Raw genomic sequence first — 20,322 nt, 5'->3', positions numbered from 1 at the left:
TACCAAGCTACAGCTGTAGGGACCATTGGCTGCATGTTCCCAAAAGCATCTAACCAAAATAGTCAGAGTGCCTCTGTGGACACAGAGAAATATCCACCACTGTGACTGTGGCAGCATTTGATCATTGGTTTAAGTAATCAAAGCTGGGGCCTGCTTGCTTAGGCAAGGAATTGAAAAGCTGGGAGGTGCAGAGAGGGTGAGAAGAGGCAGGGGAGAAAAAAAAATCCTTGAACCTGAGCTGATTTCACAACAGTCCAAATTGAACAAACAGTTTCAAATACTGACTTCTGCAGGAACCAGAATTAAACCTCAACAAAGCAATTAGTTTTTCAGTGAAAAGCCACTCAGCACAAACAGAAGTCAGTGGAAGGTGACTGTATTGCGACATTGATTAAGATGACATCCCAAAAATGCTGCAAGAAAGGAAATTGGTAGTGGACAGCAGACAGGCAGAGTTAAGTTTTACATCAGAAAAAAGGGACAACAATAGTTCAATCCAAAATAATTTCCATCTCCTTGGAAAAAATGAAGGCATTCTGAGGGATTAGAGTAATTTGCAGTAATTTGCTGAAGCTGGCAGAGCACAGACAGAGCGGGCATGTGCAACAGCAGGTGTGATGAGTTCTCCATGGATCAATGGACAGGATTAAAATCAAAGGAAATCAGACAGACAGACTGAAAACAAATAGAGCATTTATTAATTTTAAACTGGACACGATCCAGAATGTTGCTGGCTGCAGTTACTGGTACTGGTGGAAAAGATTTTATATTGGAGAACAGACACGTGAAGTGTCACATTAGAGAACCAGAAGAAGAGGTGAATGGGGAGAAAAGTTAACTCAAGGCTTAAAAACTGTCTTATCTCCTTCCCTTTGTAAGACTGGACTTTTAGGAAGAGTGGGGAATGAAGACCACTTACCAAAGTTTGGAAGGTACCCCCTGGGAATGCATTGATCCTCAGGTGAGCACTGTTGGGCTGTCCTGTTATCCAAGGAGTACAGGAGTTGTGAGGATGAGATATATTCACATCACTCATATATGTGTCTTGTGTTGAAGGATTTTGGCTTGGTAAGTATGATAGCAGGGACTGTTACTTTAATGATTACTCCAGACAGAATCTGGGCAAGGCCTACAGTGATACTGTGGTCCAATTCAATCTGCTGGGATTGGGGCTCTTGAAGTGCCAATACTTGCCGGGGTATTAATGAACTGCAGTGTACCCTGTTCCCAGGCTAGCTGGGCGTCAGCGGGATGGGGACCCATCAGCAGTCCTCTACAGCTCCTTTTGTGGTTGACCGGGTGATGGTATGCCGCCATTCAAGCTCTCTATCAGTGTACACAAGTATCTCTAAACTCACCTCCGTGTTATGCTATCACAAAAGAAATGCAACAGACAGATGAAGCAGCAGGAAAAGATCCATTAAACAAAAGTCAATCTGGCAAAATGGAAGATCTACATACAAGAAATAATTAAAAAATAAATATGGGAAAGCTGGCAATTAAAGAAGGGGAATCTGTAAAACTCAATATATCATTGCAGATAAGAAATATTGAGAAAGCATGCCAGAGTCTGAAGGAGGTGTTTGAGAAACAAGTGAGAAACTGAAGTGGGTGGTATCTGAACCCAATGAGCTTTAAAGTATTAACACATTTTTATTTCATTTGTATGATTCTTCAACACTGTTCAGATAATATCTGTAGAGACTTGCCCAACAGAGAATGATATGATTTAGAAATTTACTTTGGCAAGGCTACAGTTGTTGCTTGTAGGATTTCTGTGGGAGATCTGGAGGGGAATTAGTTTTAATAAGATATCCTAATTACCGCAAACATATTGTGAGAATCTGGGCCATGGGTCTAAGCAGACCTGTGCCCCCTGTAGACCTTGATGTTTTTCCATTATTTGAGGGAAAAATATGATTTTGTTTTGCTTTTGTTAAATCTTGCAAGTACTTAAATAACTTTGCAGTAGGGAGTCTTTATGGATGGTGACTAATTTGGACCTTGCAAGTCTCCCGTGGATCCTGTGAGACACCTAAGGGAGCATGAGTATCTCATCAGCTGTGTTATTAATATTTGATTATTCTCTAAAAATAGTAATGCTGCCTAGATGATTTATACAAATATGTGAGTCCTCAAAAGAACATATATAAAGTGATAAACCTGGATAAGTAGCTATTTGTGAAATTGAATGCATTTTCTTATTTTAAACCAAGAGTACATCAAACATATTCTTGCAAAAATAATCTCCTACCCCTCTGTACTTTCATTGTCTTTACATTGGACCTGAAAGAACTCTTCATGTTATCAATCCTAGGTAAGTAAAAAGTAAATGCATTTTAGCAGAGTTCCCATTCAAAACAAAGAAATCACTCTGGCTTTGGCTCAGTTTTCTGATTTTCATCCCCAATTGAAAAAGAAGTCTTATATGTGGAAAACCTGGATATATTTTGAATGAATTTCGTAAGGCAAATTTCATACATTTCTGTCAATGCAGTAACCAGTTATGTGTTACCTTTTTACATATTGCCTGCAAATTTTTTTTCAGCTGATTTATCTCTCATACAGTTTGTGTTTTAACAAGGAAAAAGGAAAATCCAGGATTCTATAAGTTGGAAATGGAAAGGAGATCACAATCTAGCAGGATGTCTCTTTTATTCCAAGCAGCTGATAAGATGCTGACAGCAACTGAAAGTGCACCTCTCCTAATGTTCTTGCACACCCCATACATGACTGCAGAATATCTGTATTTGTTTTGTGTCAGTGGACCTACTTCACTGGAAGGGAGATTTTCAGTGAAGTATTAATTCAATGAAGTATTATTTTCCCTAGGAGTTCTGGAAAGCCCTGAAGCAATTACAGTCTTAGTATGTATTGTCATCATGGTACATGTGAAAACTCTTTTAAACTTGGTAGGCTATATCCCAGACATATTTTCTAGGGCAAAGCAGTGTTGTCATAGCAAGAAGAATTTTCTAAAAGATTACCTCCTAAACAGCCACTATGTTAACTTAGTTAAATTTATATATTCTCTATTTTCACACCATAGGCATTATTTTCTCATAAGTCAAACAAGCTCAGATTGTCCCCTTTAAGCAAGATAAGATTTGGTAGATGATATCAGCAAATACCATCTAGAACCTTCCCAGCTGAGGTAAAATGTAGCAAAATCACATCACAGGAGTGATGATGGTTGCTTCTCCTGTCACAGACGTCTATCTCACACATGCTTTGAGAGCTGCTACAGGTCAACTGTCTTTAAAGCTTAATATCAACTATTTTGTTAATCATTTCCAGGTTGTGAATGAACATCTTTGACACTTTTGATAAAGGTAAGACAGAGAGTGATTGCTCTTCATTTATTTAGAGAGGGCTTAGCATTACTGCTTGGACAGGAAAATCACAGTGTCACAGTATCACAGTATCACAGTATGTTTGGGATTGGAAGGGACCTCAAAAGATCATCTAGTCCAATCCTCCTGCTGGAGCAGGAACACCTAAGTGAGGTCGCACAGGAACATGTCCATGTGGGTTTTGAATGTCTCCAGAGAACGAGACTCCACAACCTCCCTGGGCAGCCTGTTCCAGTGCTCTGGCACCCTTACTGAGAAGAAGTTTTTTCTCAAATTTAAGTGGAACCTCTTGTGTTCCATCTTGATCCCATTACCCCTTGTCCTATCTTTGTTTGCCACCGAGAAGAGCCTGGCTCCATCCTCATGGCACTCACCCTTTATATATTTATAAACATTAATGAGGTCCCCCCTTAGTCTCCTCTTCTCCAAACTAAAGAGACCCAGCTCCCTCAGCCTTTCTTCATAAAGGAGGTGCTCCACTCCCTTAATCATCTTTGTTGCCCTGCACTGGACCCAGTGATGCTAAGCCCTCTCTAAAAGAATTTTCTGCGGAAGGACTCCAGTCTATTTGTGCTAAACCAATACATGCTAGGTTGCAACATTTGGAAATTTGTTTCAAAACTACATTACTACTCTAAACTGAATAGCCAATGAGGACACAGCCCACAAGGACAAATCATTAGCACACTTACCAGACTCAAAACCCTACTAAAAGATGAGGAATGAATTCTCTTGTGAGATTTTTTTGCTGAATTTCAGCTACAGCCATTGACACAGTAGCTTTCAAATGTTCCTTCCTCAGGAAATTTTTTTCTAGTATTTAACATCAGACAAAGAGGAAGTAGTGAGATGAGTGTCTATGGAGGACAGGCAGAAAAAGGAATTAATAGTGTTAAAAATAACATATACCTCACAAGGTATGTTGCAGGTGTATTGCAGCATAAGAATTTGTCATTAGGTCCCACCAGGGCTGGCTTGGGCAGTCAGGAGGCTGGTCAGAAGTCTGTTCAAGAACCTGTCCACAGCCTGCTTTGCAAATCAACATCAGACACAGAGAAAAACCTGTTCCCTTACTTCGTGTGAATCTGTACCTTTAAGCAGATTTTGTAAAGAACTTGAATCTAATCTATAATTTGCTCCCTAGTACACAGGCCACATGTACATCTGTGCTCTGTGCAGTCATCAGAAATTATACAGAAACACCCTAAAGGAGGCGTAATCCAAAAATCCAATAAACTGATCGAAGCCTTTTGTAGTTTGTGAAAGTGCTGCAAGTGACTGATGCAGTTCACATACCACCTCTTAGTGAAAGACAATATAATGGTGGCCCTAACTGTTGAAAATAATAGTTATTGAGTTTAAAAAACATCTCAGATGTTTTCTTATCCACTCCTGCTGCAGTTTATCACCCTCTTTGTGAAATTTACAGAAAAGTCAGGTGTCAAACATTCCCATTCAGCTTCCAGTTTCTTTGAGTTCTGGCTGTGATACGCTGTGGAACAAAGCTTTCAGCAATTGCTGTCCCATTCCACCAAAATGTACCATGATTTTCCAAGTTGTCCTTGATTTGAGATTCTTTTAAAGGAACAGGCACCTTTATGATTTTAATGCAAAGGGTTTTCCAGAGCTCATCTGTGAAAGCCAGCAAGATTAATAACTGAATCACAAAGAAACTAGTTTGTCTTTTAGGGAGAACTCAATTTGAATTATCTAGTGTTTATCATATGCATTCAATTTTTAATTGGGACAATAAAGACCAGAGCGCATGCAATAAAAATGTGTGAATGAAGCGTATTTCTGAAGCAGCTTAACATTTCTGAAACCACAGAGGATGGGGAGAGAACAACAGAAAATTGACTTGCTTTAGCAACATGTCCAGTATTATATACTGCAAAAGCTTAAGTCAGTTTAACTTATAGAAATACATTGTCTGTAATTTTCTTATGTTTACATTCAGTATATTTTTCCTCTTTAAAGCTAAATATAAAGTTAAATAAGCTATTAAATACAGGGTGTTTCAAAAAGATGGACCCATTTTGAAATCACTGTATCTCTGCAACTACGAACCACCCATGAATGGAACTCTTTACCACTTGAAAGGGAGGGACATAGAGTTTAAAATTATTACCACCAGGTGCTTCTCCCAGTGCACAAACAGCCCCTAGACTCAGCCATTTAGAAGACGGTGACCCTGTTAGTAAATTCTTCTGTAACTGTAACATGTTGCCATCATGAAATACACTGCTTTGAAATTGGGTCCATCTTTTGAAGCACCTTCTATGTGATCTTGTTTTTTTGGTGGTTTTGCGTTTGGTTTGAGGCAAAGGGCAGGATGTGTTTCCTGTGTGCCTTCAAAAGTTTCTCAGATTTTCCAGAAAATACACTACATGCGTATTTGTGATGATAACCATTTTCATCTTAGGGTGGGGTTATGATGAGCCTATTTCATTTGCAGTTAGGCACAGAGTAAGACCACTGGTACTTGACTCAGAAAGGGATACAGTTGACATTTAGCCTATCTTAGATTTGATTTTTTTTTTTTAATATATTTGTGAGTGACTAGTTTAAACTTAGTAAAATCCAAAATAGATGGAAACTATTGGAAACAGTTACTTGATTCCAATTACTTGTTCTATTCAATAAGATGTTTGTATGTCATTTCTTAAAGTGATTCTTCATATCTACATCAAAATATACATGCATATGATGCATTTCAGAAACATGGCTTCACTAAGAAGTAAATTTAATAGCAATTCAAATATGGTTTGTAAGTCTTGACTGACCTGGTAAAGTAGAAGACCATTCTTTCTCTTTGTGCTCCTCTGACACCTTTCAGCAAGTGGTAAAAAAGTGTGCAAAACTTGTTTATATAGCTAACCCTGTCATCACATACTGGACATTGTCATGAAAACCACACATGACCAGGTTATTACAATGGGAACAAATAAATAAAGAGGTCAAGAAATCCCTCAGTGCTCTGGTTACACAGTTCCTATTGTCCCAACACATTTGTGAGAAGCGTTTGGGTACTCTGAACATTAAGCAGACCTTACAGCAGGTCCACAAAACTCTCTTTCAAGATGGTTTTCCAGAGAAGTCCACCACCCATGAGAGGGAAGCAGGGAAAGGGAGAGAGAGAGAGACTGTAAGTACTGCCATAATCTATGCTTTCTGTGACAATATCTACAAAAAATGTGAAGTACTACTAACACTCATTTATTAAATTAATCCTAATTCCATTACAGAAAAATATGCAATCTGTTTGACTTTATACATATGTACAGAACATAAGAACATCTTAGCTAATTTTGTCATCATCCACAGAATATACAAACATGGTGACAAATAACTTTCTTCTTTGAAAGTGAAATATTTTTGTAGCTGAAAAATTTCCAAGAGGCAAGAAAAACAATGACAATATTCTTGAATATTGCTAGACAATAAAAGTTTTGGCTGTTTTATTTTTCACAGCTTTCTAGATAACAAGGTGCACATTTTTCCCATCTTCCAATAAGATAATCTTACCTTCTCAAATTTTCAGTTCAAATCTTTTGTATAATTTCTGACCTAAAAATAAAATAGATACTGATGCTAATCAAACAGCTACTCCAAAATATGATTCAGTAAATGGCTCTGTGAAATCATATTATTCTCTCCTTCCTCTGGTACTAGGGACCCATTCTGACTGGTGCATGTGAGTGCATATGCATTTATTTTCCTGGATCCAATCCAATTTCCAGCAGCTGAGGAATCAGTCCTTTTTTTTCTCTCTTTCAATACAAGTCACGTTATTTGGCCATTCAATAATGGAAGTAGAAGAGCTATCACCCAAAAAGCGTAACCAGATATTTGATGCGGGTGATTATGCTAGGAAATCCAGATTAGCAACTCATTTTCTCTTGATATGTGTGCACAAAAGCAAAGAGTAATTTTCCTACATGAACAGTTTTGAAGGTCACTCACTTTTTGGAGTATTTAATGCCTGAATGAACCAAAATTTAAGTATTCAAATAAAACTAACATTCGTATTTTATTCCTAAGAGACAGACATACAGCAGAATAAGAATAAATTAATAGAGTTCTAATTTATGTCTCAGATAACAACCAGCTTAAATGTTTGGTAAGGATGAAACAGAAAATCACAATCTATTTGTGAAGAAATCTTACAGTTAAGGGAAAGGAGATGCTAACACAGTCTCAGCAGTCCCATTATTATAACAGCCATTAAATTTCTTTTGGATCGAACAGTTTGTAGGGATTTGCAAGTCAGTTAAAAATCAGTGTTTGAAATTTTAAGGGTAACTGTTGCAGTGGCCTACTGATAAAGCCTCAATGAGTCTTTAAGGAGCTTTGGTCTGAGTAATGATGATCCCAGGTCAAACAGGGCAACATCATACAGCAGACCCACTTCCATTGTGCTACAGACCTTTATCTAACAGAATAAAAGCCTACATCCTTGCTGGTACCCCTGTGAAGTACCTGCAAATGCTGCAGGTCCCTGCATGACAGGAGATTTGGTAGGAATCATGGAAGCCATGTAGGAGAGAGCAGCCAAGGGGAAGGAACTCGCATCAAGAGAGGACCAAAGGCTCTGTCAGGGCTGCATTGTATTGACCACGGCCACTGGGCCAATCACTTGGCAGCCATACACGATCACTTTGACTGACACTAGGCTGTCAAAACAAATAACCATATGGCAGAAAAATAGGGGGGAGAAGAGTTATGATAGCTTCCTGAAAAGGCACTGCATTCCTGAAATACAAGTATATATGTATATCGACATTCTTCAGGAACATGTCTTAAGTACATGGAGAGATAGAATGTAATAAGTGCTGAGATTATATTTTTTTACTTTTCTCAGTGTTAATCTCACAAGATGTTTCATGCCTGGGCATGATGCTTATATACAGGAAAACTGTTCCCTTATGAACAGCATGCCCGTATTTATAACCTAACTCTTTTTAAAAGCTCCTTGATTGTCAGGGATTGGCTCAAGGAGCATGGACATGAGTCCACCAAGCAACTGTACGAGCAGAGCCCATTTTAATAAGTAGGCCTTAGTTAGCTTGTCTGTTGGGCCGTGGGAAAGGGGGAATGGAAGAGTACTAACTAAGGCAGGGTCAGGATATCCTTGAAGAGATAAGAGTCAGAAGAATGCGGGATGCACATAGCTAGCTAAACCCAAGTAGGTGGAGTAAGTAAATGTAACCTTTTAGTGCTTAGCCTATTAGATAGAGACAAGTATGCATAATTATGGTATTTGGTATAAATGCACGCTATCTCGGGCAATAAAGTTGAATCACGCTTTATCACTCACATTGAGTCGGCCTACATGTTTTCCTCAGCCGCGTACTCACACTTGATATACATGTTCATGCAACCAAGAGTTTTATGGTCATCTGGGCAAAGCAGTGGAAAAAGTCCTCGTCACTGATGAAGTAGAGGGATAAGGACTTCATTTTCACAAACAGATCAAAAATAGGTTGGTTTTAAATACAGAATTTAATCCCATGTCAGAAGTGTCTCAAAAGAATAAATACTATTTTCCACATTCAAATATCCAAAGAAAAAAGATTAACATTTAAATGGGTCAGATTGTATTTGCTGAGTTATTATATCAGTTTATCACAATAGATAAGCCTATTGTTCCAGGTAATATCTTTAAAATTTTGAGGATAGTGGGTGTTTATCCAAGTTATTCACCTAAGTTTGACATGACCACAGATCCTGGATTATGTTGGGAGTCTGACAAATCCCAATCATTTGCAAGACTGTTATGGTTTGAGGAGTCTTTCTGTTTGGTTTCACTTCTTTATTGAAATGTTGAAATGGTTTCTGTTTAAGTCAAGTTTAAAGAAAAATATTTTTGCTTACTTACATCAAGAGGATTTGGCTATGATGAAACATTGCAGGTTCAAAAATTCACTTGTCTAATCAATTTTTGAGGTTTTGGTTTTTTGTTGTTGTTTGGTTGGTTGGTTGTTTTTTTGTGGTTTTGCTTGTTTGATTTTTTGTTTGTTTGTTTGTTTGTTTGTTTGTTTGTTTGTTTGTTTTTAATGCAGCAGTGCAGGATTTCTACCATGAGCTTTAGCCTTATGATGATGCTGGCAGGCTGTTGGAAGCCTGACCTTAGAGTCAGCAGAGGCAGAGCAGGTTGTTTTATTATCTGTTAGGAAAAATAGTGCTTACCCATGGTTACTAGAAAATTGGCTCTCACTTTCAAACTTTAAATGTGATTAAAATGTGGGTTTCAAACCAGTAACAGACAGCTAGGTCATTATGTGAATTATCTGGGGCTTTTGACTTTTTTCTACTGATTGTTATGCAGGAGAAGCTAGTGATAATAGTGGTCTAGACAAAGGAACAACTCCAGACAGCTTATACAGTTTTTAAGGAGATATTAATTCAATCTGTTCAGTAAAAGATATATATATAATTTTATATATGAGATATTAATAGTTATGGAAATACAAAAACAGTTTATGAAACACTTTATTGTAAGACTTATCTCCGCCTAAAGCTCAGCGTGTGATTAAAAAAAAACTAACAATTTTTGCACCTTATTTAAAACACTCTCCTTCACTACTTTATATATTTTAATAAGTTGTGTTTCAGTCAATTTTCAAAGACTAAAGACCCAGCTGGAGGTTTATCCATATATTAATGAAGCCCTTGGAAGATTATATTACCAAAAAGTTTTACTCGTAAGCATTTTATCCTTTTAGGAATCACACTGTTTTTAAAATGTCATTTTTCCAGCTGTTGGAAAGTCCATTAAGCTATTGCATTAATTAGCTTATTTTAAAATAAAACGTAGTCCTTATTAAAACCCTGCTTTCTCTTGAGAGTTTCAACTGCAGTTCAAGTAAATAAAAAATATCTTGATAAGGGAACTAGTCAACTGTAATAAATTCAGACAGTTATACTTTTTCTCCTTCAGGAGCTATTCCTGGCCATCTGAAACGCTGTTCTCATTCTCTTGTCCAAAGGTGTGTAAAGCTTGAACAGCTCTTCTCACTGAAGAGAAAAAGCCAGCTGTGGCTCAGTCTGTGGGATCTGGGGTCCAAAACACACACGGCTGTGTTATCTGCTGCTGCTAGCATGTGTAACTGAACATGGACAAGTTCCACAGCCTTATGAAGCTTGCTTCACTGTTGAAAAGGAGGCTAAATCAGTAGTGACATAAGACTTTCTCATGAATAATCATCGGTAAAAAATGAGAGGAAGTTGAAACGTAAATTATTACTGGACTAATAAATTAAGGAAATAATGAGACTGGAATATTTTCAGCATCTGTCCCTTTGAAGATATACAGAATTATGCAAACAGAGCAATGGCTGGCAGTGAAGAAGGAAGTATCTTGCTTGTTTGTCCTGCATATATGGAGGATAATAGGGAAAGCTGTAGTGGAAAACACAATCTTCCTTGTCTATAGCTAAAACTTTGACATTAGTGGTGCTTATGTTTTTGCCTTTCAGAGGACAGTAAACAGAATGTACATTTTCCTACATTTTTAGGCTTGTGTTTACAAATAGATGCACCTGCGGAATCCATCCAGTGGTGTTAACAGAACTGACCAATTCATCATAAGGCTATTCTCCATCATCTCTGAAGAGTTCTTTGATCAGCAGAAATCCCACGGAGTGGAAAAAGACAAATGTTAGAGACGGACCTGGGAAACCACAGGCCAGTCAGTCTTAGTTTAACATCCGTCATGAGGAAAACCAGGAAACAAGTTCTCACAGAAGCCATCTCCAAACACAAAAGGCCAAGAAGGCAATTGGGAACAGCTAGTCTTAATTCACCAAGGGCATACAGTTCTTGATGAATCTGGTTTAAAGATGAATTGGCCACAGCTTTATGAAAAAGTGAAGAATAAAGAATGTAATTTACCTCGACTTTACCAAGGGTTTCAATACAGAATTATGGCAGCTGTTTCAAAGAGACAGAGTGTTCTGAGTAAAGAAGTAACTGAACGTTTGAGCCTAGAGAGTAGTATAGCTGACTGCTGCTTGTGAACAACATGATGTAGAGCCCCAGTGAGACACAGGACACTACCAAACACAACTCTCTCCAAAATACCTGGAAACAGGCAAAATATATTTTACTTGTTAATATTATAACCACTATTGAACACCAATCTTTTGCTGATGTGCAGTCTACCAATATCTAAATAAGGAAGTGGGGAGGTGGGAAGGAATTACATAAAGTAAGGCGCCCTTTTGATAGGCCTCCTTCTCCAGGAAGTTTTCAAAAGATTTTTTGTTTGTTTTTAAGTACTTGAGAAGTTACTGTATGCTTCTTTTCTAATTCAGGTACCTGGCTGTCAGATTATACACTAGCTTGATGCACTTATCCAACAGAAAGGACTGTGAGAAAAGTGAGTTTAGTTTTGATTGTGAAATCAGGATTGTTCTAAACTATAAACAGCATCCTATAGTATAGCATGCTTTTATACTGTGAACTTCAATAAAATACTTAAATAGCTTATGCCTTCATTTCATAATGATTAATAAAAAATCTGTATTTATAAGTTTGAAAGTGAGAAAGATAACATTTTACATTTCATTGTTTGGGCAATAAACAAGTAATGAAGTTCAAGTCATAACGAAGAAGGTCACCAACTCAAGACTGTAAGTGACAAAGATGTCATGACCTCTGAAGTCATTAAGTCTCATTTCTTGCTGTTTGAGATTGAGATGAGAAACCCAAGCTGAAATAAACTAAGGAACTTTGAAAGTTTCTCTGGAGACTTAATGAACTCAAGGATAGGAAAGGACATTTTACAATTTTTATAGCTCGAATATTAAAGTTTATATTTCATACAGTTACTCTTTTAACCAGAAAGCCCAATAAAGAGTCCCAATGCACAGCAGCATTGTAATTCTATTATATAGATAACCTCAAATAGTACATCATTTCAATGATAAATGGGTACTTCAGCAGCCTAACCACTCTAGAGAACCTCCTCATGAAGAAAACTGGTGCTACAGAATACTTATCTGAATTGCTTCTTTAGGGTTGTGTTCACATCCCAGGCCCTCAGCTGGGTAATCCCCGGTGTCAAAGGACTCATTCAACCTGTATTAGCCACTTCACCAGAGATCTATATGGAGCTCAAACTGTCCCACATGTGTGGGGTTAATCACACAGATTCACACAGAATCAGAGAATGTCGGATTGGAAGGGACTACGAAAGATTGTCTAGTTCAACCCCCCTACCAGAGCAGGAACACCTAGATGAGGTTACATAGAAATGTGTCCAGGTGGGTTTTGAGTGAGAAGGAGTCTCCACAACCTCCCTGGGCAGCCTGTTCCAGTATTCTGTCACCCTCACTAAGAAGTTTCTTCTCGTATTTAAGTGGAACCTCTTGTGTTCCAGGTTATACCCATTACCCCTTGTCCTACCATTGGTTGTCACTGAGAAGAGCCTGGCTCCATCCTTGTGACACTCACCCTTTACATATTTATAAACATTAATGAGGTCACCCCTCAGTCTCCTCCAAGCTATAGAGACCCAGCTCCCTCAGCTTCTCCTCATAAGGGAGATGCTCCACTCCCTTAATCATCTTTGTGGCTCTGTGTTGGACTCCCCTCAGCAGTTCCCTGTCCTTCTTGAACTGAGGGGCCCAGAACCAGGCACAATATTCCAGGTGTGGTCTCACCAGGGCAGAGTAGAGCCGGAGCAGAACCTCTCTCGACCTACTAACCACCCCCCTTCCAATACACCCCAGGATGCCATTGGCCTTCCTCCCCACAATGGTGGCTCATGGTCCACCAGGACCCCTAGGTCCCTTTTCCCTATGCTGCTTTCTAATAGGTCATTCCCCAACTTATACTGGAACATGGGATTGTTCCTACCCAGATGCAAGACTCTACACTTGCTCTTGTTATATTTGATTATATTTTTCTCTGCCCAACTCTCCAGCCTGTCCAGGTCTCGCTGGATGGCAGCACAGCCTTCTGACATGTCAGCCATTCCTCCCAGCTTGGTGTCATCAGCAAACTTGCTGACAATGCACTCTATTCCCTCATCCAAGTCATTGATGAATACACCAAATAGTACTGGTCCCAGTACCGACCCTTGAGGTACTCCAGCTAGACTCTGCCCCGTTGATCACGACTCTCTGGCTTCTTTCCTTCAGCCAGTTCACAGTTCGCTTCACTACCTGATCATCCAGACCACACTTCCTCAGTTTAGCTGTGAGGATGCTGTGCAAGACTGTGTGAGATGCTTTACTGAATTCAAGATAGACCACATCCACTGCTTTACCATCATCTATCCACCTGGTTATGTTCTCATAAAAGGCTATGAGGTTGGTTAAACATGACTTCCCCTTGGTGAAGCTATGTTGACTGCCCCTGATGACCCTCTTGTCCTTGATATGCCTTGAGATGGCACCAAGGATAAGTTGTTCCATCACCTTTCCAGGGATGGAGGTGAGGCTGACAGGTGTGTAGTTACCCAGGTCCACCTTCTTGCCCTTTTTGAAGACTGGGGTGACATTTGCTCTCCTCTAGTCCTCAGGCACCTCTCCCATTTCCCAAGACTTGGCAAAGATGATGGAGAGTGGCCTAGCAATGACTTCAGCCAGCTCCCTCAGCACTCACGGGTGCATCCCGTCAGGATTTTATGGATGTCCAGATGGCTTAATCGGACCTTAACCCAGTCCTCATCAACTGAGGCAAACTCCTCCGTTGTCCTGACTTCCTCTGGGGCCTCAGCAGTACTGGGCTCCTCACGATAGCCTCCGGCAGTGTAGACAGAGACAAAGAAGGCATTCAGTAGCCCTGACTTCTCTGTATCTTCTGTCACCAGGACATCTACCTCATTCATCAGTGGGCCTACGTTGCCTCTAGTGTTAGTTGTATCTGCTATATATTTGAAGAAGCTCTTACTGTTGTCCTAGACCCCTCTTGAGAGGTTTAATTCTAAGCACACCTTAGCTTTCCTAGTTGCCTCCCTACATCCTCTGACAACAGCCTTATATTCTTCCACAATCTCTAAATTGTCCTCTTCCACTTGAGTTTGCCCATCAGTTCCCTGTTTAACCAAGCAAGTATCCTGGTTAGGATACAGGACATCTAAAAAATAAGTTGTTAACAATTACTTTTTCATTCCTTGCAGCTTTGATCTTACGTTTTCCACAGTTCACACAAATGTGATCTATATTAATCATCAGAATAGGCATCTTCTCCCAGTCTTTCATGTGCCCTGAGCTTTCCAGGTCGCAGTCAAGCATCGGAGCTTGGCTCCTCTCCAGCTGCTAGATCACTTGAAACAACCTAGGGCAGATCCAGTGTTGACTCAAAATTATTTTTCTTTCCTCTGAATATCTCCAGTGATGGAGTTTCCCAACAGCCTCTGGATGCAGGAGTGAGGGATATCTAACCCAAGGTTTTAATAGGAAAGGCTTGTGTAGCACTGGACTAGTAGGTTTTTATTATGTTTGGATATTTCCTTTTTCAAAATCTATGTTATCAATCTGTAAAATGATTCTCTCTGATTTTAGAACATTTTTGATACTGCTTACAAACTTAAAAGTATTGGGATGTTTTTTTGTGTTCACTGTAGTTGGTTTCTAATGATGGCATACTTTCCTACAGTTAGCATTTAGATAGTACACTTTGTCTGAGTTGTTTGTTTCTGCTGTTAATAGGAGGACTAACAGATGCAACAGAGAAGATGCTGTTTTCACTGCTGACATTTTCAGCAAAACCGATTATTTTCCCCTGCCTTTTTTTTGCTCTCACCCTTACCATGATGGCAACGCCTGCTCTTGCTTCTGTTGCAACATCAACATTACTTCCAGATTTTGTCTGTCTTGACAACATTTGCTCTTTTCCGTGTCATGCTTCCGTGTACGAGCTTCAATATTGTATTTGGCTTCTTCCACTCCAATTGTAGCATTTCCTGTGACGTTTTTTGTTCCTTTACCAGTAATGCTTCTGTAGGTACCTTCTGCTGTTAACCTTTCCTACGCCTGCATTGGTCTGATCTCATCTTTCGCTCAAACACTTTCAGAAAAATAGGAATGTAGCAAAGAGGTGGGAGATTTTTCATTTCTTCCCTCTACTTCTTAATTTGAGTACCTTCTGCCTAGAGCAAAGATTATGAAATTTTTTAAAAGTGTAAAATACATATAAAGTCAGGCAGGAACAGCCTGAAGCCCCTTTCCTTTTGTTTAGACTAAGGCATATGATTTCAGTTTTCACTTCAGAATTTCAGAGAATTATTTTAATATTTTGATGAAAATTGAATCTTTTCAGATTTTGAAAAGGTTATCTCTTGCAATCAAACCAAACCTTTTCAGAAACATTTCAAGAAACCTTAATTTTAATTATACATCTTTAATTCCTAATGGCATAATCAAATCTTATATTTAATTGCTTGACCCAACAGAATTATGTACTTTAGCTGTCATATATGACAGGAAAATTCAGCCCATGATGTTCAATTGGAATAAAGAAAGCAAGTTAAAATTAACCATATTCAGCTATTTCTGCTTTCTATTTATGCCCAGACAAAATCTATAGCAAACTCTATTTTAAGACCTTATAAATGTAATTTAGGACTGCATAAATAGTCCTAAAATTACATTCGGCCCTTTGAAGGCAAATGCAAGGCTGATGTGGCCCTCAATGAAAATGAGTTTGACACTCCTGTTCTATAGGATTTATTGGGTTGAATATATATAAATAAAAAAAAATAATTGATCCAATATAGTGAATCATTATTTGTTACCTTTTCCTAAGCACCTATCGTGATGCTTGGAAATGTGAATTAACTAGGAAGAACTATCTGTAGGTTTCCTGTCTTTTACAGATCTATTTAGCCTTTGTAGTAATTTTACATCAAAGGAAGTATTAAAGAAGGAATAACATGCTAACAAGCCATTGCTCGCAAAATAAAGATCTTTTGTATCATAGATTTGTATCAGAATGCTCTATCACTGCTGAAACAGTACTTTAGAAATATGTCTTATATAAAATAGGTTTATGAGGGCAAATTTTGCTTATAATGTGATTTCACCGGAACTGAAGTTAATTGAATCTGAGAAGTGCCAGACACCACTGAACATAGGCAAGGCAAATAATTGAGGTCTTTTCAACCTAAAAATCACCCTGAAGATTCAGTGCAAACAGTTCACAAATACAGGCATTTTAACTTCCACAACAGCAACAACAAAAAGCTTTGATCAGCAGCTGGCCTAAAGATTTTATAAGTACCCATTGCATTAAATTTTAAATTATGAAAAAAATATTGCTGTCTGTTGCTTACAGAATCCTATAAGAAAGAAGTTCAGCTAATAACTAACATTAAAAAAAACCCAAACTAATACTGAAGCAAACAAAAAAAGCTTATTAAGCACCGCAGAATTATTTGAGTCTCGTAGGTTTATAAAATGAACTTTCAGTGGCTTTGACTTGTGGATGAAACAAATAGTGGAATAAAAGAGGCTAGTGAGGCTCTGTAGAAGCCATTTTTCTCACATTATTAAGTTTTGCTTTCCAGCTGAGGTCATGTGAAGATATCTGCACATTAACTGAAAGTTAGCAAAGAATATTGCACTGTAACAAACATCATGCCCATTCCTTTTTTTTTGTATTAGTTGTTCTCCACGTCCTAATCCACTCGCCCATTTGTGCTACCTGTTGTTTATACCAAATAGGGCTGGATATGAGATGAGAGATGTCTAAGCCAGAAAGTTTTAACACAATTTTTACAAGGATGGAAGGTTTCTGTTTGTACGTCTGGATTCTGTGTGGGTTTGATTCCCTATTGTTAAACCACATATTTTACAGAAGGAAGTATTCACCACACACAGCAGTTTTTGTTTTTAAAAAAATATATTGTTTTAAAATAAAGAAAATGTAAAGCTACCATAAACTACCTAATCCAATTTGCATATTCTGTGTTTCTCCTAGAACCATATTTTCCAGTAGAACAATATCTCTGTGAGTTAAAAGCCTAAGCATCAATTTAATCTCAGAAAACATTGTTACAAACCTACCAAGTTGTTACCCATGAGTCATTTTCACCACCATGACTGCCATGGGGAGGCAAAAGTCCTTTGGCTTATCTGAAAAAGGCCCCATTTTTTTTTCCTCAAGTCTGAAAGAAAATGATTATTGTAAGGTGAGATGTGTTGTAAACACTGACAGATAAATAAAACTGATTAAACAACAGTTTAACACATTTTTTCTATCTCTATTGATTTACAAGAGCTCAGACCTTCAATTCACACAAATCTGATTACTATAATGCCTTTATTTTTAGTCTTGACCTAATTTTAGCAGAAACTGATATATTTTGCAGGGACCAATTTCCCTGTGGAAAGACCAGACACAAAAAGGCTATGTTTATTGTTGAAACAAATGTTTCATACAATTTTAATATATGTTAGCAGTGTGACAATAGTAATCTTGTGATGAAAGAAAGAAATGTGAGAACACCTAACCTTGTCTCTCATCACGCATGACCTAATCAGATGAATCCTTGCCCTTGCCTCTGTCCTTGAAACCTGACTGAATGGTTCAGCTAGTTCTGTGCTTGCACAGCTATTTCCAGCTGGTTACTCAATGATACATGAGCCTAGAGGAGGCACAGAAGGAAGAGCAACTGCACATTTTGAATCTGACCTTATATATAATAAAAGCATCTTTTAGGGAAAAAATAGATAGATAGATAGATAGATAGATAGATAGATAGATAGATAGATAGATAGATAGATAGACAGACAGATAATCATTCAATTGTATCCACTCAGTACAAGAATCCCAGTTGAGATATAGAAACAGCAATGGTCTGCAGACCTACACAAGCATTTGGACAAGGACTTCCTCTCAGAGCTAACATGTTCAGGGACTTTTGAACCCAGGTAGAATATACCTTTGGTATTTTCTCTATAGCAACTGTGAAACACTGCCAAGTAGTCTCTGGAAAACTTTGACATCTGGGAGGATCTTTGACCTAACTTGAGAGGCTTTAAACTAGCAGGGTCACGAGACTTATTCACAGAATCACAGAATGTTTGGAATTGGAAGGGACCTCAGAAGATCATCTAGTCCAATCCCCCTGCCGGAACAGGAACACCTAGATGAGATTACACAGGAATGTGTCCGGGAGGGTTTTGAATGTCTTCAGAGAAGGAGACTCTACAACCTCCCTGGGCAGCCTGTTCCAGTGTTCTATCACCCTCACTGAGAAGAAGTTTCTTCTCAAATTTAAGTGGAACCTCTTGTGCTCCAGTTTGAACCCATTGCCCCTTGTCTTATCATTGGTTGTCACCAAGAAGAGCTTGGCTCCATCCTCCTGACACTCACCCGTTATATATTTATAAACATTAATGAGGTCACCCCTCAATCTCCTCTTCTCCAAGCTAAAGAGCCCCAGCTCCCTCAGCCTTTCCTCATAAGGGAGATGCTCCACTCCCTTAATCATCTTTGTTGCCCTGCGCTGGACTCTCTCAAGCAGTTCCCTGTCCTTCTTGAACTGAGGGACCCAGAACTGGACACAATATTCCAGATGTGGTCTCACCAGGGCAGAGTAGAGGGGCAGGAGAACCTCCCTCGACCTACTAACCACCCCCCGTCTAATACAGCCCAGGATGCCATTGGCCTTCCTGGCCACAAGGGCACAGTGCTGGGTCATGGTCATCCCGCTGTCCACCAGGAGCCCCAGGTCCCTTTCCCCTACACTGCTCAATCCTGTTAACATTGCTGTTTAAATCCGATGAAAGATGACTACAACACATAAAAGATGTGATAATCTGTCTGTAAAGGAAGAGGTTGGCTTTGAATCTGGACCTTTAATTCTTTATGTGTAGGAAGATTCATTTTTAAATCATTCTCATCTCAGTAATGGACATAAACTACAGGGTCTTGAGAAGATACTACTCTGTAACAAAACTATCTTGTCAGTTATATTCAAGTATTAGGTAAATACCTGTAAATCTCAACAGGTTTTGCAGAAATATCCTCCACTCAAACAAGTTAAGAATTACATTGTAGAGTCTAGCCTGGTCCAGAATGCCAAAAGCTGTCAATCAATAACGATTATCTTCAGTATATAACTTATATTTTACTCTTGAAAAAGCCAACACGGTCTAGCCAGTGAAACAAATAAGGATGACATCACTGACCTTAACCATCTGGGAATATTCTGCATTACTTTGGCAAACTCCTTGGTGTAGTACTCTTAGAAGTGTTTGCAGGGATGCAGAGCTTGACCATTAATGGCTTCAGCTCTGACACCTGAAAAAATTCATTTTGTGCATATAGTTAACCTTCTCAGTGTTGCATGGCAGCAGTTTGAAATGTCCTGTCTGTGCCAACATCTGGGAACTAACAACATATAGCTGATAATTCATAAATTAAGCATAACAAAACCATGGTAACTAAACACACATGTTTTTTCAAGAAACCACACAGATCAAGACATGAAGATGAGTCATCTAAGTCAGTTTTACACGGCCTCTAATACACTTCATTAGAACTAGGAAGCATGGAAGTGAACTGAAATATACTGGAAAAATTGCTATCTAAGAACTGCTGGACTAATGACTAACAACAACTTCTAACTCATAAAAAATCATAGCCACTGTTTTAAAGTAAAAAGAACTATGAGAAGATTCTTCTTCTGGGGGGTCATATGCAAGGCTTTGAGAATTTCAAGTGTGAGCATCACTTTTTTTTTTTTTCTGCTCACAATTTTCTGAAAGTAAACAATTTTTGAATTTTAACATTCCCTTAAAAAAAAGCCAAAGCACTATGTTCAAATCCCTAACAATTTCATGGAAAAGCTGGCTCCAGTCTTTTACCATAGTTTTACTTCTGTGATACAGCTGGTGTACAGGGCAGTGAAAGCACCTAAAATTTGTTCATGACGAACAAGCTTGTGTCCCAGTCTCAGTGTTTCTTCACTTCCAAATCTGACTTCCTAGATCTCACTGCTACTGACCCTGCT

General features: G+C 38.6%; 1 long non-coding RNA gene across 1 annotated transcript; it reads left to right on the top strand.

Annotated features, from left to right (window-relative positions):
• Positions 1 to 758: 758 nt before the first annotated feature.
• LOC110361461 (uncharacterized) lies at positions 759 to 12,903 on the top strand. The gene is made up of 3 exons (XR_010469166.1): positions 759 to 961; positions 3,298 to 3,332; positions 10,871 to 12,903. It is a non-coding gene; the product is annotated as an uncharacterized LOC110361461 (long non-coding RNA).
• The last annotated feature ends 7,419 nt before the right edge of the window (positions 12,904 to 20,322 follow it).

The sequence above is a fragment of the Columba livia genome, chromosome Z (assembly GCF_036013475.1).
Source record: "Columba livia isolate bColLiv1 breed racing homer chromosome Z, bColLiv1.pat.W.v2, whole genome shotgun sequence".
Classification (NCBI taxonomy): Eukaryota; Metazoa; Chordata; class Aves; order Columbiformes; family Columbidae; genus Columba; species Columba livia.
This window is presented reverse-complemented; position numbering and strand designations above follow the sequence as displayed.